Here is a 24214-nt window from a genome sequence, read left to right on the forward strand (position 1 = left end):
TACTAAATGAATCTTAAGTGTACAACGCCAGGGCCACTTGGGCCTCCTTAAAACCTGCCCTTAGCCACAGTGCTAAGTGCTATTCTAGCTGGGTGTCGGTCAGGCAGAAACCCAGCAGTTAACGCTGCCTGGGGAGGCCGACATTCAGCTTCCCAGGGGTGCCGGCAGTCTGAACCTACACTGTCTCGCTGACGTCGGCGTCTCCATCCTGTCCTCCTGGGGGTACCACTGTGTTGCATGCAGAGGTGGAAATTTCAGGTCCAGAAAGTAAAAATCCAGACCAGGATTTTGTTTCAACCAACCAGATGAGTCTCTGTGACCGTGACTCTTTATGCTCAACCGGTTGGTTGAAACAAAATCCTGGTCTGGATTTTTACTTTCTGGACCTGAAATTCCACCTCTGGTTGCATGTTGTGGTCACTTGTGAATGTGACTCATATTCTAAGGTTTTATGAAATGCAAAGAAAGTGTCTTTTCAGAATCTCCATCCAAACTTAAGAGTGACATATTTCACCCATAATTACAATGATTTTTTTTTTACACTCCACTAGGGGGCAGCATTGTCTAAACAGAGTGACTGTTCGATCATAGCGATCTAGCGATAAACTAGTCCAGAGGTAGTTTACTACAGCCGAATATGTAACATAGGAATGTAATTTGAGTATGTAGTGATCACGAACATAGGCTAGTACCATAATGGGTTTGTTTCTAGTCCCCAAGAAGTGGGGGAGCTGTAAACTTAGTTGCATGTAATTCTGTATTTTTATTTTTTTTAAGTTTCAATGGCTTTCATATACAAGTTAGTCCAAGGGGCTCAAAGTACAGAAGGAGGTTGATTTTGAATATTGCCGTCGTGGGTAAATATGAATGTCTCACACATAAAGGGGAATTTTAGATTTGGCTGTAAGCAATGCTAGTGACTGTCAACATGACCATGCACATAGACGGGTCTCCAGCTCCCCCCCCCCCCCCCCCCCCCCCCTCAGTGTAGTGTGCAGTACGGCCACCTGGTCCCGACACGCTTAGTGTGTAATTTAGTGTGAGTGTTGTGTGGGGTCCAGAACTGGGAAAAGCTGTCGTCATGTCTGAACACTGAGACGTGTATTTTCTGGGCTGCGGCAGTAACGGTGACATAGACGTCACTGACAGTAATAACGGTCCCTCGGTTGCTGATTGAGCAGCCAGAGGCTCTGGCACCAGTCTTGCCCCATTCTGACTCACACCCCCGCTGGTCCCTGCAAAGTTTTTGGTTGGCATCACGGTGCCCCTGCTGTTTGCTTGTCTGTGATTCCCGCACCACGCGGTCTGGGTGCTGGCAGCCGGGAGCGCCTACCTTGGCACCGCGGTTTGTGGTGGTATCACCGCAGCGTAAGCGAGAGCCGCTCCGTGCCTCGGTACCGCTGGGCCAGCGTCGCGCAGTGATGACACGGAGCGAAGTCCCATTGGTGCTTTCTCTGGCCTATCGTGTATATCTGTGTCTTACCAAAAGCAGCTGATAGACTTCAGCATGAAAAGCAGTGCTTGGGGAGAGTATGCCACAGAGCTGAAGAAGATGACAAAATGGAACGGAGCAGTTGGCTGAGGCCCACCCGGTGTCGAGTCCATGACAAAACTCTTTGGAGGTCCAGGAAGTCTTAATGAGGCTGAACAAAGAGGGACCGGCCTTAGCTGGATAACAGCCAGTCAGGATGTGTTACTGTACTGATAGCCTCTGCTGGCCTTGTGAGCCTGACTCAACGTGTGTCTCAGAAGGACGCAGCTGGGTGTGGTGATTATGGTCCAGCTTTTTCCTGCAGATTTAGGGACATCAGCAGGGATTGAAGTCTTCATGTTTCTCCTCTGAGAAGAGCACAGAAAGCAGTTTAACTCGCAACTCGCCGACTGACACATGGACTTCGATGGACCTACCGACGGTCATTGGTGCCCCTGCGCTACAATCGAACACCATTTGCAGGAGATTTCTTGGGTTTCAGAAATCGAGATTGCAAGGTGTGAATCGAGCCGGATACTCGTGCCCAGTGGAGCGGATGCACGGAGTGGACTGGAAGGAGCCTCTAGAAGAAGAAGCCCAGAGATCGTATCGATGTATGGCTCAAGCCCACTAAATGGGGTTCCCTGTCAGGAGTCCGGTTTCACCCAGACCTTTTAATTTTATTCTCAAGGCAGCACTGAGCCCTGAGGCATGGTATTAACTGTCTGTCAGAAAACTCAGTGGGCTCAGAAACAGAGCTTTTAATCGTAGCAAATTAACCAAGCAGCTGATTCGCCCCTGAGGGCTTTTTCCCATAATGCATGTCTCAGTTTCTGTAAGGTGTGCCCTTTGAGCTAAGGTGCAGAGTATTAACAGGGGGATGCAGACACACGTTGGTTCATAGTAGAACCAAGTGGCGTCTTATTTGAAAAAGAGGTTGAGGGGAGTTTGTAGGGGGAACTGGACTTTATCACAAAGTAGTTGGGGGGGGGGGGGGGGGGGAGTTAGCTCTGAATAATTTCTGACGCACCATAAGAGAAACCACAAGTCTGCGGGAGTTACTTCGTGACCCTGAGGCTCCCTACTTCGTTTGTTAGTGTCACTGTCATGAGAAGCCTGTGTGACTCGTCCACTCAGCATGTTCCGTGTGAGTCATGTGACTCCTCAGTTATATGTGGTCTGTTTCGGGTATCCAGGCGTGAATAACGTGTGTGACTGGAGCTGTAAAGCACAGAAAGCACAGAACTTAAATGTTATATATGTCATGATGTCTACAGCACAAAGACTTTTAGGGCTGTTTTCCTCTTCATCTGAACATTAGTTTTTGCAGCAAACATCAAGTGTAATAAAGGTCTCATTTGGTTTTGTTTCTCTAATAATATATCATTCTAAAGCAGTTTCAGTGACAGTTTATTGTGTTATAAATGCATTTGTTCCCCACGATCCGGCAGATAGGCCTCTGTGTGTGTAAGCAGGCCTTTCTGTGCTCACGTCTGGCCGGCAGAATCACTTCAGAGCCTCGAGATGCTTAGTGTTTGCTTGATACTGTGTCCTGGGCTGTTTCCTGCATAGGATTTAGGTTTATGGTGGTTTATAGCGAGGCCCAGCATGGAGGGTGCAGGGCTGGTGGCAAGAGCTGTCAGGGTGAGCTTCACGTGCTTCAGTCTGCGGCCCACAGATGTTCTTCAGTGTCCGGCTGATGATGTCCTGCTGAAAAGGTTCACGCCGCGGTGAGAAATCTGCGAGAGACAAACACACTCACCGTCCCCTTAGTAATGGCAGGGACCTTCCACAGGGTGGCGCTACTGTCCTGCTTCGGCTTCTGTCTGTCCATCCATCCATCTGACCATTGGCAATAACCTTGTATCGGATTTGAGTTGCAGTGACCCCAGGCATGAGGGACAGGAAGTACACTCTGTACGGGATGCCAGCACTCGCATACACGCACTGTTCTCAGTGAACGGGGCATTGTGGAACTTCACCTCACATGTACAGTACAGGCCAAAAGTTTGGACACACCTTCTCATTCAATGTGTTGTCTTTATTTTCATGACCATTTACATTAGTAGATTCTCACTGAAGGCATCAAAACTTTGAATGAACACATGTGGAGTTACGTACTTAACAAAAAAGGGTGACATAACTGAAAACACGTTTTATATTCTAGTTTCTTCAAAATAGCCACCCTTTGCTCTGATTACTGCTTCGCACACTTGCTAAACACCTCTGGGAACTCCTTCAAGACTGTTGGAAAACCATTTCAGGTGACTACCTCTTGAAGCTCATCGAGAGTGTGCAAAGCAGTAATCAGAGCAAAGGGTGGCTGTTTTGAAGAAACTAGAATATAAAACGTGTTTTCAGTTATGTCACCCTTTTTTGTTAAGTACGTAACTCCACGTGTGTTCATTCATAGTTTTGATGCCTTCAGTGAGAATCTACTAATGGTCATGAAAATAAAGACAACACATTGAATGAGAAGGTGTGTCCAAACTTTTGGCCTGTACTGTACATTTATGGGTAAAGGCCTTGAGTGTGTGCATGTGACTAATGGTATCTTTAGATTGGGGGGGGGGGAGCATTAGGTTTTTCTGGGGCCTAGTTTTGTCCCAGTGTTCCCTGGGTGAGGGCAGTGCATCTCATGGCAGCTACAATCCTTTATATACGTCTCTTTACACACTTTGTGTTCCAGCTGGAAGGAGTCGTGCTCCGTAGGGACCTTGTCAGAAAGATCGTTTAGTCACATGAGTGATTTCAGCCACTCCCATCAGCTGGCTGCCACGACCGAGTCGCCGTGTGGCAGGAGAGATGGACCCCCTGCGGTCGAACGCACTCGCCCTATTAGACACTTCCCGCTCTGCTCCGCAGATGCAGAGATAACGAGTGCAGAATGAAGACAGCGGGGCACAGAGGATGCTCACCGAGCACGTTCCACCGTTTGATTTCCTCTTTAAGTCCATCTGTGCCCAAGGGCGGCAGCAGCTCGGCTATTACCGTAAAAGTGAGCTGCAGTTCGCCTGTGGTGTCACCTGGGGCGCCATTGAGAACGCTTGATAGGACGCCTGAGGTTCAGGCATGCTGCTTTAACGTTCACTGATGGTCTTGCGAGGCCGTTAGCAGATCATCGAAGCGGCAGGACCCTTCGGACCCACAAACTCAACGTTTCAAACGACAGCTTGGAAGGCAGCCGGGTGTCTCAGGATGGACCCAAAGCCCAATTTCGAGAACAACCGGCGATTCCAGTTCTGACCACAAGGGGTTAATTCCTCCTCGGTATGAAAGAAAACTCTGGATAATTACAACGGAAAAACAAAGAGGACAAGATGTCTAAGGGCTCTATTCATCTGTCTTGTTTGATTTACCTCAAGACTAAAGGTTTTCCTAAAGACACGTAAGTCCTTTGTTTTTCATCGTTAGTTAAAAGGATTCGCTCGTTAGTAGATGCACTTCATTCTTAATCATCTGACTTTGTGCATTTCGGATTCCTTAAGGAAACATAAGGACTGTTGGACCACTGTACCCTTACTCACCCTCAAAGCAGTCCATGCCCATTTTTGTATTCTGTACTGGTTTTGCACATGGGTCTTCCCTCACATTGCCATCTGAGCTCTGTGTGGAGTATCCTCCCCTCCTCCCGTGCCCTCACAGCACAAAGGCCACTGGCCTGTGTGTACGTAGGCACATTCTCCTCACCGAAGAGCCCTGAGCTCCTTGAATGATTGGGATTTCTTGCGCTGAAGTTATTTCCACTCTCGCTTCCTCTCTCACCAATCTTCTTCCCGCTGAGGGACCAATCGCTTCCCACTGCAGACCTCTTAGTGGTGTGTGTGACACGTCCGCTGCAGGGGCGGGTGTCCGGCGTGACGTCCCCACCCCCCTGCGTCAGCCTGTTACGGTTTTAGCGGGGAGGGAGCCGCTGTTGATGCGCCACCGGCAAGGGGCTGCAGCTAAATATAGCCAGTCAGCTGGCTGACACCTTCCTCTGGACCTATGACAGACGCGATCGATGCACTTAGAGCAGAACACGACGGAAATGCACTTCCGAAGCTCTCAGGGATCTCGGGGGTCCATTAGCGGCGGAGTTTGCGAACATCGAGGGGGAAATTAATGAAGTTGCACATAGTACCCATCTCAGCACGGATGCCAGAGGGCGCTTAACATTAGGTGTCCTAACGTGTTAATTAACATTGTCATTAGATAATAAGATATTAAATGATGACCGGTGCTGAGACCTCCTCAGGACGGCTTTGGGGACAGTCTGTAGCCTCCTAGATTATGGGAATGCGGATCCTGTGGCTTCTGTGTGTCCCCCCCCCCCCCCCCCCCCCCCCCAAAGCATTAGACCTGCTTCTTATCATGCAGCGAAGACGTTAGACTCTCGTAAGACAGGCTATGCATTTTTAACCTGCTGCTGAAATTGCCACTCCTAAATCAGAGGGTCACATACCACCTTGGAAAATATTAGTCTGTCTGCATACCAATGGCAAATGGCGGGGGGGGGCACGTGGCGATTGGTAAAAATTGTCAAACGTAGTGGTGTGCCCTGTATCAGCATTACAGCCGATGATGGAATGCGCTGTTCCCTTTGCCTGCCGCTGGACCGAACCCTGCGTACCAGCAGGAGTGGATATGGAGTGAAAATCACTGTTCATAGACAAGGCCTTGGATGGAGACCAAACCAGCCGGAGTGTTTCTCTGCGGGGTTCAGGAGTGTCATTCTGACTGGATGCGAGACCCTCTCGGGTTTCTTGGCTGCCTTCCCGACCCACATGGGTGGGATTTTTACAGCGATCCAGGTAGTCTGCAGGGTTCACACTGAGGTCAGGACCATGAAGGTGGACATACGCATGCAGAGGTAATGTGAGGTAAATTAATCTGGAGCTAAGAACTAACTGCTGAACCCGACCCGGGGTGACGTGCACTGAGAGCGCACAGCCTCCTTGGGGAGCATCAGCACTGAAGCCCCCCCCAGACACTTTTCATTCCCTGCTCAGCTGCTGAGACTGACCGGGGGCCTCCCTTTAGTGAACGGGGGCTGTGCTCCTGTATCGCCTTCTGCTAGAGTTCAGGATCCAGTTTAAGATTTTATTGCTGAGTTTGAGTGTGGTGGCACGCTAACCCTAACCCTCACACCTTCAGGACCAGGGTTTGAGTCTTTGGTTCCTCTGGCTTCCCCCGACAGTCCCAATACATGCTGAGGTTAACTGGAGTTACCAAATTGCCCATAGGTGTGTGTGTGTGAGTGGATGGTGTGTGAGTGTGCCCTGCGATGGGCTGGCCCCCCATCCTGGGTTGTTCCCTGCCTCTGGGATAGACCCCCTGCGACTCTGAATAGGACAAGCGATTACAAAAGATGAATAGATGCTTACTTTCTAAATGAATTGGTCCCATCCTGTGTAACCAGTCTTCTCTACATGCACCATCTCAGGATCCATGAGGTGATGGGAGTCACCTCCTTAGGCAGTTCCTAGGACAAGATTAAACACAAAGAGTGATCATGCGTTTGCTGTCACAGCACCGAAACACCGAAACGTCCACATCAGGGCTGCTTCCTCAGTTTCCGATTTAAAAATGTAGCTGAAAATTACTTTTTATTCTTCAGCATTTAAAAGAACCTAAAAATATTTCTAGCGGGTTGTTTTTTTTTTGTGATACGTGTTTCTCAACACATTTTATTTTTATCGTTTTGTTTTTAAAGCGCTTTATAAATACAGTTTATTTAACCTATTTAGCTTCCACTGTGCTAGGATGGTTAGCTTCCCTGCGTCTACCTGTGACAGCTTGTTTAATTATCAGTACATTTTTGAGAGGTGTACGTGTAAATTCAGATTTAATGATTCCAGATGAATTCCGGTTAAACCTGCAGCTATTTCATGTGTCTGCAGAGACCGCTACCAAAGAGCCAGACATTACTGTCCCCGCAGAGAACAGCAGCTTTTGTGTAAGAAATAGCCAGTGATACGGTGGCAGGCATCACAATGTGTCTGGTTTGCGGTGTGAAATTACAAAATGTCTCAGAAAGCTGCTTTGAAGGGAAGTAATTTGATCAGGTTAGATCGCAGGCAGTGTGCCGGGGTTTCCAGCCCACCATGGGACACACACTGATGTACACACGTGTACACACACACACACACACACACTCTGATGTGCACATTCACGGAATTCACCAGAAAGGCAGTGAAGGACTCACAGGATGAAGGTCGCATGAGCTCCATGCAGACGAGGCCATGTTTAGACCGGCGGCCCACGAGTGGTTCCGGAGCCTTCCATGAAAGCTTGCCAGGTTGACCCAGATTCAGGTGTGCCCCCTTTGGCGCAGCATCCATGCCCGTCTCAGCAGGATTTCAAGCTGACTGGAAGAAACGGCCGCTGTAGCGGAGCCGAGGTTTCAGCGGCCGTGATGGAGCAGAATGGAGATTGGATACGGCGGGAAGCGGTGATCCCCGCAGAGAGCACGGGGGGTTTCCCTGAGCCGACCCCGGGCTGCCGGCTTGCCTCGCCTGGACGCCGTTTACCGTGGGCGGCGCCGGGCTACAAACCAGGGCCCTTTGATCCTCCCATTGCTGTGGTGCTGCCAGACCGGGCTGGGCCGGGTCAGGCAAAAGAGCTTCTGGGAGGATCCCGTTGACCATGCCTGATGTCGTGATTTTTTTTGTTTAAATCAGAGCTGGTCACAAATATAAAATTTTTTTGTTTGGGTAGTGAAGCTGCGTAGCTGAACAGTTTGCCTGGTATCATTCTGACAGTGCTGCTGGTAAACCACAGGTCACATCTCTCGGATTACTCCTCACTCTTCTGCTGTCTAATAAAAACATAATTATCGAAATGAAATGTAGGCCAGGACCCTGTCAGCGTCCTGTTTTAAGCAGGCCACTTACAAAGGCACCTGTCGTGCTTGAGTCGTGTTTGAGTTCTCCCATATCCACCAACTTTTCTCATTTGAATGCTCTCTCCTATTAAAATAATTAAATTACCTGTCCCCTGAGTATCCTGTGCTGTTTTCACAAACAGAAAAGATGTGTATTTAAGGAGGGTGGCACTTTTTGAGCGATAATGTTAGTAAGATCTTCTGTTGTTCTGCAGGCAGGTTTCGCTCTCTAACGAGGCCGAAAGACTTCAAGCACGGCTGTCCGACTCTGCCGGCCCTCGTCACTGCGAGAGGGACCGTCCCCGTCAAACGGCCACGTCACATGGTGTTTCAGGAGGCACAAGGGCTGCTTCTGTGCTGTACGAGGAGGATGGACCTTGCAGGCAGGACATCCTTAGTACCAGGGGAGATTTGACACCTGTGCTCTCATGACAAAACTGTGCCCTACTTTCAGTTCTGAAATGCTCTATTATTGTACCAAAAACAATATCGTATCTAAATCATAGAAATATCAAAAATAGAACTTCCAGATATGTCAGCCAAATGGACAATTAGTCTCTAATTAAGTGAAAGGCATTGATTTTTGTCTCCTGGGCTACTGATCGGACAGCCTAAGCTGATTATTTACTGAACTTTCTGATCTAAGACGCAAGCTCTTCCCAGAAGGAGCACAAGCCCTTTCGGGGAACTCGAACAGAACAGAAAAGTCAAACAGTATGAGGGCGACTCCCTTTGCTGCCCCTGCTCTGACTTTGTTCACTAGCTCGGAAATAAACCGTGCTGAGGTACAATATGCGATTTTGTCAGACGGAATGTTATTGTAAAGGACCTTCTCTAGAAGATTCTAATCAACGTCAGTCTTTTTGCAGTAGGATGAATCCCCAGTAAAAACAAACAAAATCACCCGAAAAGAGTACTTGTTTCCATTGCTGTTTTATAACAATAAACTGAAAGCTGAAAGAATGCATTGTAATCGCATATACAGATAACTGTATTGCCTTATGTTGTTTGCTTTGATACTTAAGACCATATGGAGGAGGGTCTGCACTCCCAGATGCTCTGCAGGCTTACACTAACATTACTTTGTCTTTGGTGAACACAGTGAGAAGCTCTTCGGATGACAGGCTGATGGGGAGTGAGGAGGGGTTTGGTGACGGCAGCCCTGCAGTGGCACTCCCTCTCCTTCCCTTTCCCTCCCTCTCCCTCCATCTCTCATTCCCTCTCCCTCTCTCTTTCCTCCCTCTCTCTCTCCCTCTCTCTCTCCCTCCATCTCTCTCTCCCTCTCTCACCCTCCATCTCTCTCTCCCTCTCTCTCACTCCTTCCCTCTCTCCCTCCCTCTCTCTCTCCCTCCATCTCTCTCTCCCTCTCTCTCACTCCTTCCCTCTCTCCCTCCCTCTCTCTCTCCCTCTCTCTGCCTCCCTCCCTCTCTCTCCCTCTCTCACTCCTTCCCTCTCTCCCTCCAATTCTCTCCTTCTCTCACTCCCTCCCCTTCTCTGTCCCCTTCTCTCTTTCTCCCTCCCTCTCTCCCTCTCTCTCCCTCTCTCTGCCTCCCTCCCCTTCTCTCTTCCTCCCTCTCCCTCCCTCTCTCTCTCCCTCCGCTATTCGTGTCATCGTGCAAAGTATGATTCCATTTGTTCACTGAGTGTTTTTCTCGAAGGATTAAAGTGCTCATGCATTAAATTAAGTCAATGCAGAATTCGTGCTGTGCGTAGCGATTGATAGTATGGCCCTTTGACGTCGTGCAGTTTTTAAGAAAATAATGATGATCCTAGTCTATAAAGAAACTAAATTAACATTATGATGAATGTCCCAACAATTGTGTGCTAGTGGAAAATGTCTGCCGTCTGAATTTGCGTAGTGGAATTTAAAGCTGAATTCCTGATATTTGTCAAATTTACAAATGTAACACAGTTGTTGAAGAAAAGCTGCGTCATCTGTGAAGCACTTGAGACCAGCCCAGAGTGTCCCTCCCATTGGTGCTATATTTCCAGGAACAGACAGCACTGACTGATTAAAGTTTTCCCAAAAAGCACGGGAGGATGTTGACAATTCCCTGCAGCACTAATCATTGTTAACATGTGACGTTACAATGAGGTCAAATTCATCCAGTCTATATGCCAGTCTCATAAACGTAAATTAACCAATGGGAATGTAAATGGGCCAGTCTCATAAATGTAAATTAACCAATGGGAATGTAAATGGGCCAGTCTCAGGAAAGCTCAGCCATCCTGCCGCTCACTGCGCGAGCACCATTTCTTAATCTCAGTCACACATCTAAGATACGCCACAGGAGGTTTCAGTGAGCGGCACGTGATTGACGCTCAGAGAGAGGGGGGTCTCTTTGAGACAGAATGTCTTCCTCTTATTGCCCTGTTTCAGCGCAAGCCACTCAGATTCAGGTTAAACTCTTCTTAACCCGAACCCCGACTGCCCAAGACGTGTCAACGTAAGGAATGTTGGCTTCCTGTCAGCCCAGACTGCAGAGGATCAGCCCTGTCCTCCGTGCGTCTTCTGGTCCTGCGACTGATTAGGAAAGAGGAAGTGACCTCTTGCAGATGGCCGACATCACGCTGAACTTCTGGCCAAAAGATGTGTGACATCACAATGTTGGGGCGAGGCTGCTTTAGAGTCTCAAAGCACTGCACATCATCGCTGCCCAAAGCCCCCAGTGAGTAAGCCAGATGTGACAGTGGCAAGGAAAGACTGTATGGAAGAGACTTTGGGAGGAACCAGATTCAAAGAGGGAGCCCCTCCTCCAGGGGCTGGTAGAGGAAGTATCTTAGCACAGTATCTTTAAGATGTATCTTTGCACTGTGCCCTTCCTAACCCTGCGGACCAGAACGTTTGACATCAGAGACACGTCGCAAAACAGGACCCCCTTGGTTTCAGTATCTAGTCGTTTGGAAAGTCTGTTCTGCCGAGAGCCGGAAGCCAACGCAAATTAAGCGCTCGGCCGACAGGAAATGTGTGCTGCGTGTCCGCCATCGTGGCCCCGTGTTCCGGCCCGCCGCTCCACCCAACCCGCCCCCTTTGGGCCTTTAAACACAGGCTACGCTCCTGTCAGGCTGACAGGGGGGGCTGTCGGGAGCCGGACCTCAGCTGTCACGTGTCCCGGGGTCTGGGGCAGCTGGCGGAACGCGAGGTCTGGGCTGAGGCGGGCCGCCTCACTTTCGGGAGAGCTAAGTTTAGGGCTGCTAGAGACGAAATGATGGGTCGTGTTTCTGGAGAAGCCAGAGAAAATGAGCTCCGTGGTGCCACTGGCTGTAACGCCCCCACTCTGCTTGGGTTATGACCAGCACTGGGGCGGGGCCCTCCCTTCGGTGTGGGAAACCTCGAGAAAGTGGCCGTGCAAACCCAGGCTACAGTTAATGCAATCGTAAGTTGTACACTATAATTAATATAAGGTGGCGTAGTGATTAAGGACACGGTCTCATAACCAGTTTGATTCCCAGCTGGTTTTGCATGTCACCCTTTAGCAAAGTTTTTCACCTATTTTGGTAAAAACTGTAAAACTGCATTTAAACATATATTGTTGCAAATGAATATAACATAACAGTATCGTTCTCTGTGTCAGGGGATTTGGGGGTGGGGCCACATTCCTTTTGAAGTCAATAGAATATAAGCGGGGGGGGCGGGGGGGTTGTGATTTACACACCTGTTTCAGAGTGACATTGGGTGAGGTCACAGGGAGCCGAATCACATTTCAGTTTGTGTGTCTCACATAGAAACTGTAACCGTGTCGCCCTGGATGAGACTGCTGGTGTATCAGTGCTTCTCTTCTAATAATCAATCATCCATCCATCCATCCGTCTTCTGAATGCTACTTTGACAGGAGTTCACATCGGTCTGGTTTGATAGTCTGTGGGCAGACGAAACCATGGCCTTCTGTTGTCCCAGTGCTGGGACATGTGCTTCTGTTATCTACGAACCATTTCTGACTCCAGCCGAAAGCGGTTTAAATAGGCCTTGCTGCAATAATGATTAATTGCAGGAGTCGTGAAATTTTTATATCAAACGAATTGCAACAAAATGTTCAGCTGCAGTAACAGGTCTGACACTGGCCACACCTGCCAGAATGACAGAACTTTCTCAGTCTGGTGCTAATGGACCCACAGACAGCCCACGTTTTTGCTCCCTCCCAGCTCCCGGTAGGAAGCAAAAATGGGGATTGCCTGGCACGGAGCTGGAAGGGAGCAGAAACGTAGGTCCTTGAGGGCCGGGCTGAGAAACACTGCTCTAGAGTAACATAAAGGTTAAACTGCAGCCCTGCGGTCTGCTGACCACTTTAACTGCAGTACACACACTTTCTGCTTTGGGCAGGCCTGCAATGTGCTGCTCTATGGCACGCCTGCAGGCTTTTGCTTTCTAATTGCCTGAGGTTGGTTGATGACATTCTCCCGTGACGAATGAGTAACAGAGAGGCTGGTTTCTGATTCCTGACTCTGTAACTTCAGGTTTTCCACGCATAAATGATAAAAGTTGTCAGCTTTCCTAGAAGTACGTCTCAGAGGACAGAGGAGCAGGAGATCTGGGGGGCAGAGCTTTAGGGAGAGAGTCCCATATGAGCAGCCCCTGGTCTCAGGGGAATTATGTTATGTGAAGGCCTCTTGATTTTCACATCCCTGGTCCTGGGGAGAGTTGTGCAAAACTGAATTGAAAGATTTAGAAGAGTTGCCTGTGGTTGGTCCCTCTTCTCAGAAGCCCTTCCCAGAAGAGAGCTGTTGGTTCCGCAGAACTTCCCATGATCTTTCCATGAACCATTCCACAATGTTCCTGTAAACATGCTATATACCTAACTGTCTCCGTGTCTCATCTTCTCTCTTTGTGAGGAAGCTATATGTGGTTTCACTTAGAAGGAGGCTGTCATGTGACCCACACCCGTGCCCTGTTTGAATATATGCTGTACTCTTTGAAGCAGACATGTGCTTTTTTAAAGAGCTCCCCTCGTTCACGCGATACGTGCTTGGAAGCCATTGAAAGGCTTTTCTTCCTCCTCCTTTCGAGGCAGAAAAGATGTCTGGTTGCTTTGTGGGGAAGTTTTCTCTTTTACAGAAGTGTGAAAAGATTGAGTCCGGCTCGGTGGTGAATGGGAGAGGGGGGAACGTTACCCTAGCGTTTCCTTGGCGACAGGAAATAATACGCGAAAGGGAGGCGGGCGGGATACACAGCGTAACTGGAGCAGGGGGGTCACCGCTGTCAGCTGGGCCATGCTTGGGGGTAGGTGTAGTGGGGCTCCGTTGTGATTTTCACACACTCGAGGGGAGGGGTTACACAGGACACCACAAGGACAGCAGGCTCTCAGTCTTGGCCTATTCAGGCTTAAATATGGATCAGCTGCCACTGCAGAAAGTTTGGCTCAGTTATCCTGCCTGAGCAGTGGTGAGTGATGGAGAGTGGTGGTGTGCAATGGTGAGCAGTGGTGAGTGATGTTGTTCAATGGTCAGCAGTGGTGAATGATGTGAGCAGTGGTGAGAGGTGTGTAATGGTGAGCAGTGGTGAGTGGTGTGCATTGTGAGCACTGGTGAGTAGTGGTGTGAGATGGTGAGCAGTGGTGAGTGGTGTGCAATGGTGAGTGGTGGTGGTGAGCAGTGTTGTGTATTGTGAGCACTGGTGAGCAGTGGTGAGTGGAGTGCAGTGGTGAGTGGTGAGTGGTGCTGTGCATTGTGAGCACTGGTGAGTAGTGGTGTGAGATGGTGTGCAATGGTGAGTGGTGGTGGTGAGCAGTGTTGTGCATTGTGAGCACTGGTGAGTAGTGGTGTGAGATGGTGAGCAGTGGTGAGTGGTGTGCAATGGTGAGTGGTGGTGGTGAGCAGTGTTGTGTATTGTGAGCACTGGTGAGCAGTGGTGAGTGGAGTGCAGTGGTGAGTGGTGAGTGGTGCTGTGCATTGTGAGCACTGGTGAGTAGTGGTGTGAGATGGTGTGCAATGGTGAGTGGTGGTGGTGAGCAGTGTTGTGCATTGTGAGCACTGGTGAGTAGTGGTGTGAGATGGTGAGCAGTGGTGAGTGGTGTGCAATGGTGAGTGGTGGTGGTGAGCAGTGTTGTGTATTGTGAGCACTGGTGAGCAGTGGTGAGTGGAGTGCAGTGGTGAGTGGTGAGTGGTGCTGTGCATTGTGAGCACTGGTGAGTAGTGGTGTGAGATGGTGAGCAGTGGTGAGTGGTGTGCAATGGTGAGTGGTGGTGGTGAGCAGTGTTGTGCATTGTGAGCACTGGTGAGTAGTGGTGTGAGATGGTGAGCAGTGGTGAGTGGAGTGCAGTGGTGAGTGGTGCTGTGCATTGTGAGCACTGGTGAGTAGTGGTGGTGAGCAGTGGTCAGCGATGGTTGGCGGTGATGAGCGGTGGTCTGCCGTGTCTCTGGGGACCACTTTAGGCGTGACACCGCAGTGGCATCAGTGGACCTTCATTTACAGCTGTAATTTTAACAGAAGGATAATGGGCTTTGCTGTCTTTTCAAAGTGATCACAGGGTTGCTGGTCTTGTTGGGCTCTGTCTGCTTTTCCCTAGCACTGAAATCCAGGCTTTCCTTAAATGACTGAGACAAATTAGCCACTACATGCTACTAATTGCCTTCGCCTTCTCAGGGGTTCTGGGGCTCTTGTTAGGGGGGTGGGCCCAGCCTCACATTTATTCAGCTCTGGTCAGAGCCAGCTCTTATCTGACAGACGCATGCTAAGCTTCAGACGGGCTGGACACTGGCTTCTCAGCTCCGCATGAACTGGGCGATTGTGGAGGGGGCAGGGGGTGACATAGAGCATTGTCTGGGGGATGCAGAATCTCACACCTCCTCTCAGGGCACTCCCAGGAGGCAGCTTCCAGCAGGCCCTGCTGTACGGCCAGGCCCTCTGGCTGCAGGCCGAAGCCCAACCACAAATCTGGTTCTGTCCAGCACCAGCTGGAGTGGGAAGGACCGCTCCTGGCCTCGTCCAAGCTGGCGTAGACCATGGAGAGGTTTTAGCCTCATTGAGCAAACGTGAACTGGCGCCCCCATGTCTAGATGGCATGATAAGGGACTGCGGCTGCTGGAAGGTTTGATTGGTGCACACCTTCTCTCAGTCTGGGAGTGTTTCTGATACACATGGAAGCAATTCCCCGGAAACACGTGTAAATGTGTTGAAATTTAAGCAGACCTGCTGGCAACTGTTAAAAAAAATGATAAAAAAAAAAAAAAAACTAAATAGCAATTTCTGAAGATTCTTCCTCAACTCAAACAGTTTGTAGAATTACAGAATATTTAATAAGTCTGTTGGATGTTTATGCCCTCAATGCTCAGTTGGTGTGTTTGCTTTTCTATAAGTAGCCTTAAGATGTTGTAATTACAGTTTGATCATGTGACTCATTGGTCTGCACCCTCTCTGCCTCTCTCATGTCTGCAGGACCTCATGTTGTAAGTTTTACCCCCCCCCCCCCTTTCTGAGTGCTGGGCTGCGCACCCTCCTTCAGCCTTCCAGAGGAATGCAATTTAATCTGAAGGGGGAGTGGAGGGAGAAGGCGGAGTGTAGCTTTGCTACTAGTGATGAATCACAGTCACTTGATATAGAGAGAAGCCCCGTTATTTATAGGGTGAGAATGCCCATCTGCAGAGCACTCCTAGGTGAGGTAGGTTTATGATCGCTACAATGCTCTGTAGGGGCGAGTCATGTGACATGACTGGGCTGGGTCATGTGACAGCACTCGTTTTGACTCATCACATTCCAGGTTATTGAAGTTATGCAGATGTTTACGCCACATAGTCAATTACTGAAGCACATCAGAAGAAGAAAGGGGCAGCTTTGGTGGACGGTGAAAAATTGACTCAAGTGGATGTGCTGGGACAAAATAAACCAAACATTTTGGCTAGTGCTTGTGGCCGGTGACAGTGATCAAAAACTTTAGCCCCAAGGCCTGACGAGACCCCGGACAGATGCATCCCACACCCTCCCACTTTCCTGTCGACAGTCGTGGGGCCGTTTCTGGTAAATTATGCTGCAAAATCATGCTATTTCATGCTGCCTTATTCCATCTTTAAACTCTTTAGATCTGGCAACAAAAATATAGTTTATAAGTGATCTTCTCCTTGTCCGTCGAAGAGAGGCAGCTCTTTCACCTCTGACCTCACTGGACAATGGCAGATCCTCACAATGCAATGATTGATTGGTCTGGTCTGCTGCTTAATGGAGGTTTAATGCACTTCAGAGAAAAGTGCCGTTCAGCTGCCTAATGAGGCTCGGGGCCCCGCTCTGTCTCTCCCACCTACTCCCACACACTCCCTCATGATCTCCCAAAAGTCTCTCTCAATCCTACGCTCTCCATCAGCTCAGAGGCCTCTGAGCTGGTCCTGAAGATGTAATTAAAGTGGATGTTGCAATGCTGCTTCCGGCTGCAACCCGTGTTATTTTCCTGGGCTGTTCCGCAGGGGTTGGACAGGCAGTCCTCTCTGCCCAAGAGGCAACCTGGCCACGGACGCACGTGCACCCACACGTGCAGCAGCCGCGCAGCCCTCCCGTGCATTACTGAGGTTTTTCCACGGCTCCCAGAGATCCGACGAGTCAGCGAAGGGAGGACAGAGAGGGCAGAGTCAGCGCCGAGGGGAGGGAGCAGAGCCCCGGTACAGTAGCATGTCAAAAGAGGGGGGTGATATAGTGCCCCCTGCTGGTGGTGTCAGCTTTGTGGTTAAGAGGCACAGGTGAGTGACCAAGACTAAAACGGGTGAATAGACGGAGAATGCTGTGAAAGCACATCTGACCATAACTGAGAGAGAGGGGTTCACAGGAAAGCATGGGCAGCGAGATGTTGGTGATGAGCCCTCATCCACACTGTTAGTGGATGCTCTATCTGCACGTGACCCAGTGAAGCGTACGGAGTGTGAAATGGCGGATAATGAATCGTAATCCTGTAAACGGGTTTGAGCATGTGACAGTCTGTCCAAAGGGCAGCAGCAGTCAGAGGAACAGCGTGTCCCTCATTAAAAATCTCCCCTGGAACAGATCACTCCACGGGACGTGCGTGTGAGTGTTCATGCTGCACTTCCACGTGGCACAACCCCAATATGGACCCCCCCCCCTCACAGGGGACAGACTGCCTTCTCTCTGGAAGTAAATCTGGGGTGGCAGGGGCTGGTATTTGTCTAGTTTTTCCACCTGAAAAGAGTCCCTAAAATTCTATTGATTTAGTTCAGAGTGACAGATGGATGAAGGAGAGAGAGAGAAGGGGAGAACCTGGAGGAAAGTCCAGCCAGGGGCACAGAAGTGAGGAGGCTGTAGGGTGGAGAGTGAGCATCTGTCACCCGTCACCTGGACAGAGATGGATTCTGGGATCTTTCGGGATGGAGCCAAATCACGCACAGAAATGCGTTTAGAGATTATTCAGCGATTGTTCACGTTTGTGTGTATATTTTCTGATTTGGTTTACATGATTCATGACTATATTAATGATAATAACAAGCAGATTGTGGTTATTATTGATGTTATTTTTGTTTTTATTATCGTGACCAATAATGGTTGCAGTTTGCATTTCCAGATTTATACCGACATGACCGTCCTTGCGCTGCCCTCAGAAGCCGTAACAGTAGTCTTATGATCCTCGGTGTCTCCCGAACTGGGCCAGGACTCTGGACTCCGTCCGTCTCAGGCGGCTCCCAGTCTGTCCGTGTCCGGACGGCCGGCACTATGACGCCACTTAGTGAATTTTAATATGAATTTTATAGAAATCTGCATAGGCCTATTATATGCCGACAGTCCCACCATTTGTGATTTTATGTCATTTTCCTTGATACGGGCGTAAATGCGCTGAGGGTAAGGTAGTGATAAACATTTAACGTCGGTTCTGGTTTATTTTTGGCCGTTCTGGGTGCCACGCGTTGTATGGTCGTCTAATAAAGTTCACTTTTCCTTTCACTGTAATCCTGGCACCACCAACTGTGCCCAAACAAACGATTACGAGTTTTAAAAGTATTTGACCTTCTTTAACGTTATACGTGTTTATAGCGGTAAACTGCTCCCAATTATCCACACTATGTCGCGTTAAATACAACCGCGGCTTCCCGTCACTGCTGAACTTGCAGCAGTCCACCTGGTTCCGCTGGGTCCCCGGCCGATCGTCAGGTAGCTCCGCGTCTGCATCAGCTCCCCCCGCCGGTAAAGCAGAGCGGCTCCTGAAACCGTCACACTGTATGATTTTAATTCACCTTTATCGCAGGTATCGGGAGACCCCCCTCCCCAGCTGTTTGGCAGAAAAGCCCATGATGTAATGCGCCCGGCTGGGCGAGGCTCCCCTCCTCCTCCTCCTTCGACCCCTCCTCCACTCGCCGGCTTGCTGCATGGGGCGGATCAGCGATTGCCGTGGTCGCCGTCGGGGATCCTCCAGCGCCGCCGCCGCCGCCTGCCCTCCCTGCGCACGGAGGAGTAACGCCGGCCAGTGGAGCCGCTCCCAGCCAGTACCGGTTAGTCGCCTTGGAGGAGCCGAGGGATGGCTGCGGCGGAGAGCAGTGGCGTGAGCTCTCCGCGTCCCCGTCCCTGATGGTATGGAGGTGATGGTTGCGATGGTGAAACGAGGTGGATTCCCCTACTGAGACCCTGATCATTCAGGGGGGGGGTACTCTCTGGCTTTTTTCTGCTTATTCCGGCTGTGTTTTATTCGGCTGCTTTTTCCCCTGTATATTATAAGGACTTTCCCTCCTCTATTATAAGGATTTTGTTCATGTGATTGCCCTGCGATGGGAGGCTGTGACGGACTGTGCTGCAATGTGTAAAGTGGCTGTTTCTATATTCATCTCGTAACAGGTGAAAAATGCAATGAAGGACGCGTGTGATGCGGTGTAGAAAGTGTGTGGGAAAAGACGCAGGCGTGAAAACGTGCAAGCAGCAGCCATGCCTGCGTTAACATGAACGGGGAGCTCAGTTTCTTTGGTATTATTTCCGGAAGGTGCCGATCAGACGCCGTCGCCTAGTATTACCAGAATATTGTGCATTTCGGAAGAAGTGATTGTTCCACTTTAATTACCCGCTTTTCGGAACCTTTCCAGTGCTGACGTTTATATGTGATTATGTCTGCTCGTCGTATTGGGGACTGTGCTCCTGTCAGCTCTCCTCAGAAGCATGTTGCTATTTCATGGGGATCGAATCGCCCCCGTTCCTCGCACCCGGTCTGTCATCAGCTCTCGCGGTTATCGCTGTATGTCTGAAATATTTATCTACTTCCCCCAGTTATGGTTGTCATCTTTCTCTAAATATATGTTGGTGTGATTTTACAGCACAGCTCGCAACTGAAGCCACAAAGAAGTTATTCTAAATGAATGGTTAGATGTAAATCGTATTAAAAATACATATTTAAAATTCTCAGCAATAAAAGCTGCTTAAATTAACTCCTCGCAAGACGCGTACAAGGAAAACAGAAAAGTAGTTTCTTTTCATTTGTAGGCATAAAAATGCCTTTCAAACCACAGGTCCCTTTGTTGAATGTTAGGATTGTAATTAGGGTTCAGTGGGTGGGTTACTTGGGGGTCAGGGCACTGACCCAGGCAGCAGTTTGTGTCTTTGGTCCTCGCCCTGATGTTTGCACCAGTAGCGCAGGGCCATGCTTGATAGCGGGGCATCCATGTATGAATTTCACATGCCTGCTTTTTTGGGTATGTCAGCAGCGTACATGCATCTCCAATCGCCCATCCGCAGGCCACGCCTCTCCTTGCAGGTGGTCACAGACGACTTCACCGCCCATTCCACCGTCCGATTGGCTAAGAGAGGCGGGGTCTGTTTCTGGCACGCAGGGGTCATAGTGTGTCAATCCCTCCCCCCCCCCCGCCCCTCCCAAACTGTTTGCTTAGTGACCACCTTGGCGTTCATCTTCTCGGCTTATGTACTAGATGTTTATAAATGGCGCCTTCAGGCTTGCCAATGTGCTTCGGTTCGCCGCTGAGAAAGGATATAACTACTCAGCCTAATAGACAGCTACGACGGGGAAAGATGGATGTGCTCCAGTAGGTGGCGTAGTGTTTAGGGATCCCCCAATATCCTGCAGTGGTACTTTTAGACAATTGTGCTTAGCCTGGATAATAATATCCAGCTGAATGCATGAATAAAGTGCATGCATGTAAGAATAGTGCTACTGATTAGTGGTGTAACAGGGTTTAGATTTGGAGGAGGGGTACAGTGTCCTTCACATGCATGGTGGCTTCGGGCTGCGAATCAGTTCAGCAAATTGTCACGCTTTACAGCTAAACAGTACAATTTACCATGTACAACATGAATAATAATAATAATAATAATAATAGTGGTGAGATTCTCCTGCTATTGGCCGTTTACTTACTGTAAGCAGAATGGAGTCAGTGGGTAAAGTGCTGAAACAGCTGGACTTCGCGGTAGGAGGGGCTGTTGTACCGTTAGTTGGACGTTCACGTTTTACCCCCCCCCCCCGCCTCGATGAGTGAGTACGATGAGCCGTGTAAGTGGCTGAAACGCTCAGCGATAAGATCGTCTTCCTGTCATTTAAAAGTTAATTAGTTTGCAGCAATTTGGGCTTGATTTATGAATATTCAGTATGTTGGTGGTGATTGGCAGACCCTGGCCACACCCGCATTTTAATTGGCTGTCATTATCCCTCATGTTTCTCTGTTACCTTTCTGGGGAGCGTAAGAGCGCCGGAATGCGGGGGCTGCCGGGTCTGGATCGCTGTGTGTCTCCTTGCCAGTTCAGTGCACAAAGAGATAACTCAGTGTTTCCTTTCATTCGGCTTCTGATGCAGAGAGTGAGGCTGTCTCTGCGGCCAGAAGAGAGATGCAGAGTGGGGAAGACCCTGGAACAGGAACACACACACACACACACACACACACACACACTCACATGCACACACATACACACAGTCGTATGATCATATCTTTTTGGGGACCGCTCATTCATTTCTATGGGAAAAATGCTAATGCTAACTATGATAACCTTAATCCCTACCCAGCCCTAATCATAACCATAAGTCACCAAATCAAATACAAGAGTTTTTGCATTTTTAGTGTTTTCATTGCAGTCACGGATTTTTATAAAATAGTTTTCCCCTGTAGGGTCCAGGAAACTGGTCCCCATAAGGAAAAAAAAACAGATATTCATCACATTATGGGGACATTTGGTGGTAAGGTATACCTGGACCACACACACACACACACACACACACACACACACACACACACACACACACACACACACACACACACACACACACACACACACACACACACACACCTGTACCCAAATCTTTGTGGGTCCATTAATTTCTATAGGAAAACCCCTAATCCTAGCAATGATGCCCTAACCTTAACCATAAGTAGCCAAACAAAATACAAGGCTTTTGGCATTTTTAGTTTTTTTGATTGCATTCGCAGATTTTTATAAAATTGAATTTCCCCTTGTGGGGACCGAAAAAATGACAGTTTTTTTTTTAATCACTTTTATCACATGAACAGGTCTTTTATCACCAAATGTCTCCACAGTGTAATGTATATCTGAGCCACATGTGCAGGCTCAGTTACACACGATCACACACGTGGACAAAACCACAGACAGACACACAATAAGAACCCGCAGAACAATCCAGATGCATGTTTATGACATAGAACAGCTGAAGGACAACCTAGAACTCTGCAGCAAATTTCACGTTAACAGGAACTTAAAAATATAGCTATATTGGATGTTTCCAAATTGGCATCTAATACCCATATTCAGTGTTTCTTAACTGTTTTATTGGTGTTGGTAAATTCTAAAGCTGTGTAATTAAAGTCATCGCTATTTTTCTTAAGTCATTTTGTTTCCCTAAAAAAACTATGTGTTTCCTGTGGTGTCCTTAGGTGGGTGCTCAAATGTCCTTACGCCTCCCCCGCAGAATTACTATACAATCGCGCAGGAAGCCGGCTCATTCATGCCCATCTTGCCACCCTGTTCGCTCGTATTTTCCTGACGGAGCCCACTTGTTGTGTTAAATGTTGTTCTGTGTGAATTTCCTGGTTTTAGTCGTCCTGGAGAATGCCTGTTAGGTGACCTAGGTTTGCCCACTGGCTGCAGTCCGGTCTGCGCCTCTGCTGCTGCGATTGCCTAGCATGGCACGCCGAAATGCCGCGTGATGCACACTGAAACGGCGCATTTAATCAACTGCTTAGTAAAGGACGATCTCTGAAGGACTGACACTGATGGTTTAATTAGCATTTTAATAGATTGAAAATTAGAAATGTGACACTTCAAGACTGTAAACAACGAACGTTGTACAGTGGCAGGGCAATGTTACCCAAAATGTGTGGACATGTTAGAAGAATGAAAACACTAAGGGCTCAAACTCTAAAAAATACACATTCGCTTGCGTGTACGTTTCCATTTTGCTTGATTTGTTTCACCAGGACAGACAAAAGACTTACATAAACTTTTTTTTTTTCTGCATGCGATTTATATATGTGTGTATTTACTGACACACAATGCCTCTTGCTTTGAGCTTTTTAAGATCAAAGGATCCATTTGGTAAGAAAATAAGTTTATCTTGTCGTGGCGCGTTTCCAGTGAATTTCCCTCTGAATCGTCTTACCTTAATCTTCCACGCCGTGCCATTCGATCTGCGCGCCTTTCTGCTCCTTATCCCTCTGAGCCCCAGCCGTTTCGGACTTTGTGGAAACCACACGATCGTAATCTTTGGACTTTGATTTCATTTTCGGGAAAGGGCTCCGCCTCCGAGAGGCGGCAGGGAGTTGGGAGGACTCACTCAGCCCCCTCTTTGTTTTTCCTGCTGGACATGCCCCCCCCCCCCATTTAATCCCCTCCATGAATCTCAGCTGAACGCAGGTGATGAAGAGCCACCTGAGCACGGTGCCCTCAGGATGCGCTTCCTCAGGTCCTCACGCTGTCCTCGCCGCTGCAGTCGTTACTGACTGCGCTCCTCTAAGGCCAGCAGAGAATGCTGCAGTAACTGAGTGTCCCGTTAGGCTGAACTTCCACCCAAAGTGACTTTATAACCCAGACCCTAAGCCTAGCCTTCCACATGCCTGTTAGATTATTACAATCTGTAGCGTGATGGATTATGCTAATCTCCTGTTTAGGTGTCGCTGCCCTGTCTTGTTTTTCCGCGGAGCAGTGGGTCAGAAAGTGAAATTGGATTGTAGGATCAATGAGCTGTGCCGGCCGGCGATGCCGTAACTCAGGAGAGCCGGTTAGCCAGCTTGCGGCCCGTGGCAGTCGTGTGGCGGCCATTCTTCCCTGGTCACGCCACGCTGCCCGGGCTGCTCCAGACCCGCGGTGTCCTCTCCTGCGGTTCTGGACGGAGTGCGGATCCCTGTTTCAGACCCTCTGCGGGTTCCATCATCATCTTCACGAGAACCACAGGGAGAGATTGCAGCTGTGTGGCCGCGCGACTCCGAAGCCTGTCATTGGCTGGCAGCGCGCGACTCCGAAGCCTGTCATTGGCTGGCCGCGCGCGACTCCGAAGCCTGTCATTGGCTGGCCGCGCACGACTCCGAAGCCTGTCACTGGCTGTCATGTTTATGTCATCGACGGAGCGTGTGATGTGTGTGCAGCCCATTATAATCTAGTTCAATGCTTCACTATGAGTGTTTATAAACTGTCAGATGATTGATTACGTTTACTTAGCGCTCATTAAAACGTGCCACCTCATTTAAAGGTTTACAGTATAATTATACTGAAATGATTACATTGTGTAGTTCTATAATCTAGTTATAGAAGTGAAAATACCAGGTCTAAATACTAGAATACTGAAGTTACTGCTTCCACTCTGGACTGACCTCCCAAAACCTAAATATTTAACCTCCATCTGAATTTCAGAGAGTGTTTCGGGTCCCTGCTCAGGAGAGGCGTTAGACAGCTGGTTCTGTAGCACTTCACAAAGGACACAGAATGATCCAGCTCTGGGCTCTGCTGGGTCTGC

The 24214-nt window shown here is 49.0% G+C and overlaps 1 protein-coding gene and 1 long non-coding RNA gene across 5 annotated transcripts in view; one reads left to right on the forward strand and one right to left on the reverse strand.

Moving 5' to 3' along the window:
* Positions 1-24214, forward strand: part of LOC125751973 (semaphorin-4B-like) — a 53205-nt gene that overhangs the window by 1237 nt on the left and 27754 nt on the right. The window contains exon 1 of one of the 4 annotated variants that reach the window (XM_049031453.1): positions 18578-18752. The exons of 1 other annotated variant lie outside the window; for it this stretch is intronic. The gene's annotated coding sequence lies outside the window, so the exon portion shown is untranslated. Of the gene's footprint in view, positions 1-18577; positions 18865-24214 lie in introns of those variants that run through there. 2 more of the 4 variants (XM_049031452.1, XM_049031455.1) reach the window with 2 other exon arrangements.
* Positions 17766-22940, reverse strand: LOC125751988 (uncharacterized). Its single transcript, XR_007400825.1, has 2 exons — positions 20615-22940; positions 17766-18825 (listed from the first exon to the last, which is right to left on the reverse strand). It is a non-coding gene; the product is annotated as an uncharacterized LOC125751988 (long non-coding RNA).

The sequence above is a fragment of the Brienomyrus brachyistius genome, chromosome 11 (assembly GCF_023856365.1).
Source record: "Brienomyrus brachyistius isolate T26 chromosome 11, BBRACH_0.4, whole genome shotgun sequence".
In the NCBI taxonomy this organism is placed as follows: Eukaryota; Metazoa; Chordata; class Actinopteri; order Osteoglossiformes; family Mormyridae; genus Brienomyrus; species Brienomyrus brachyistius.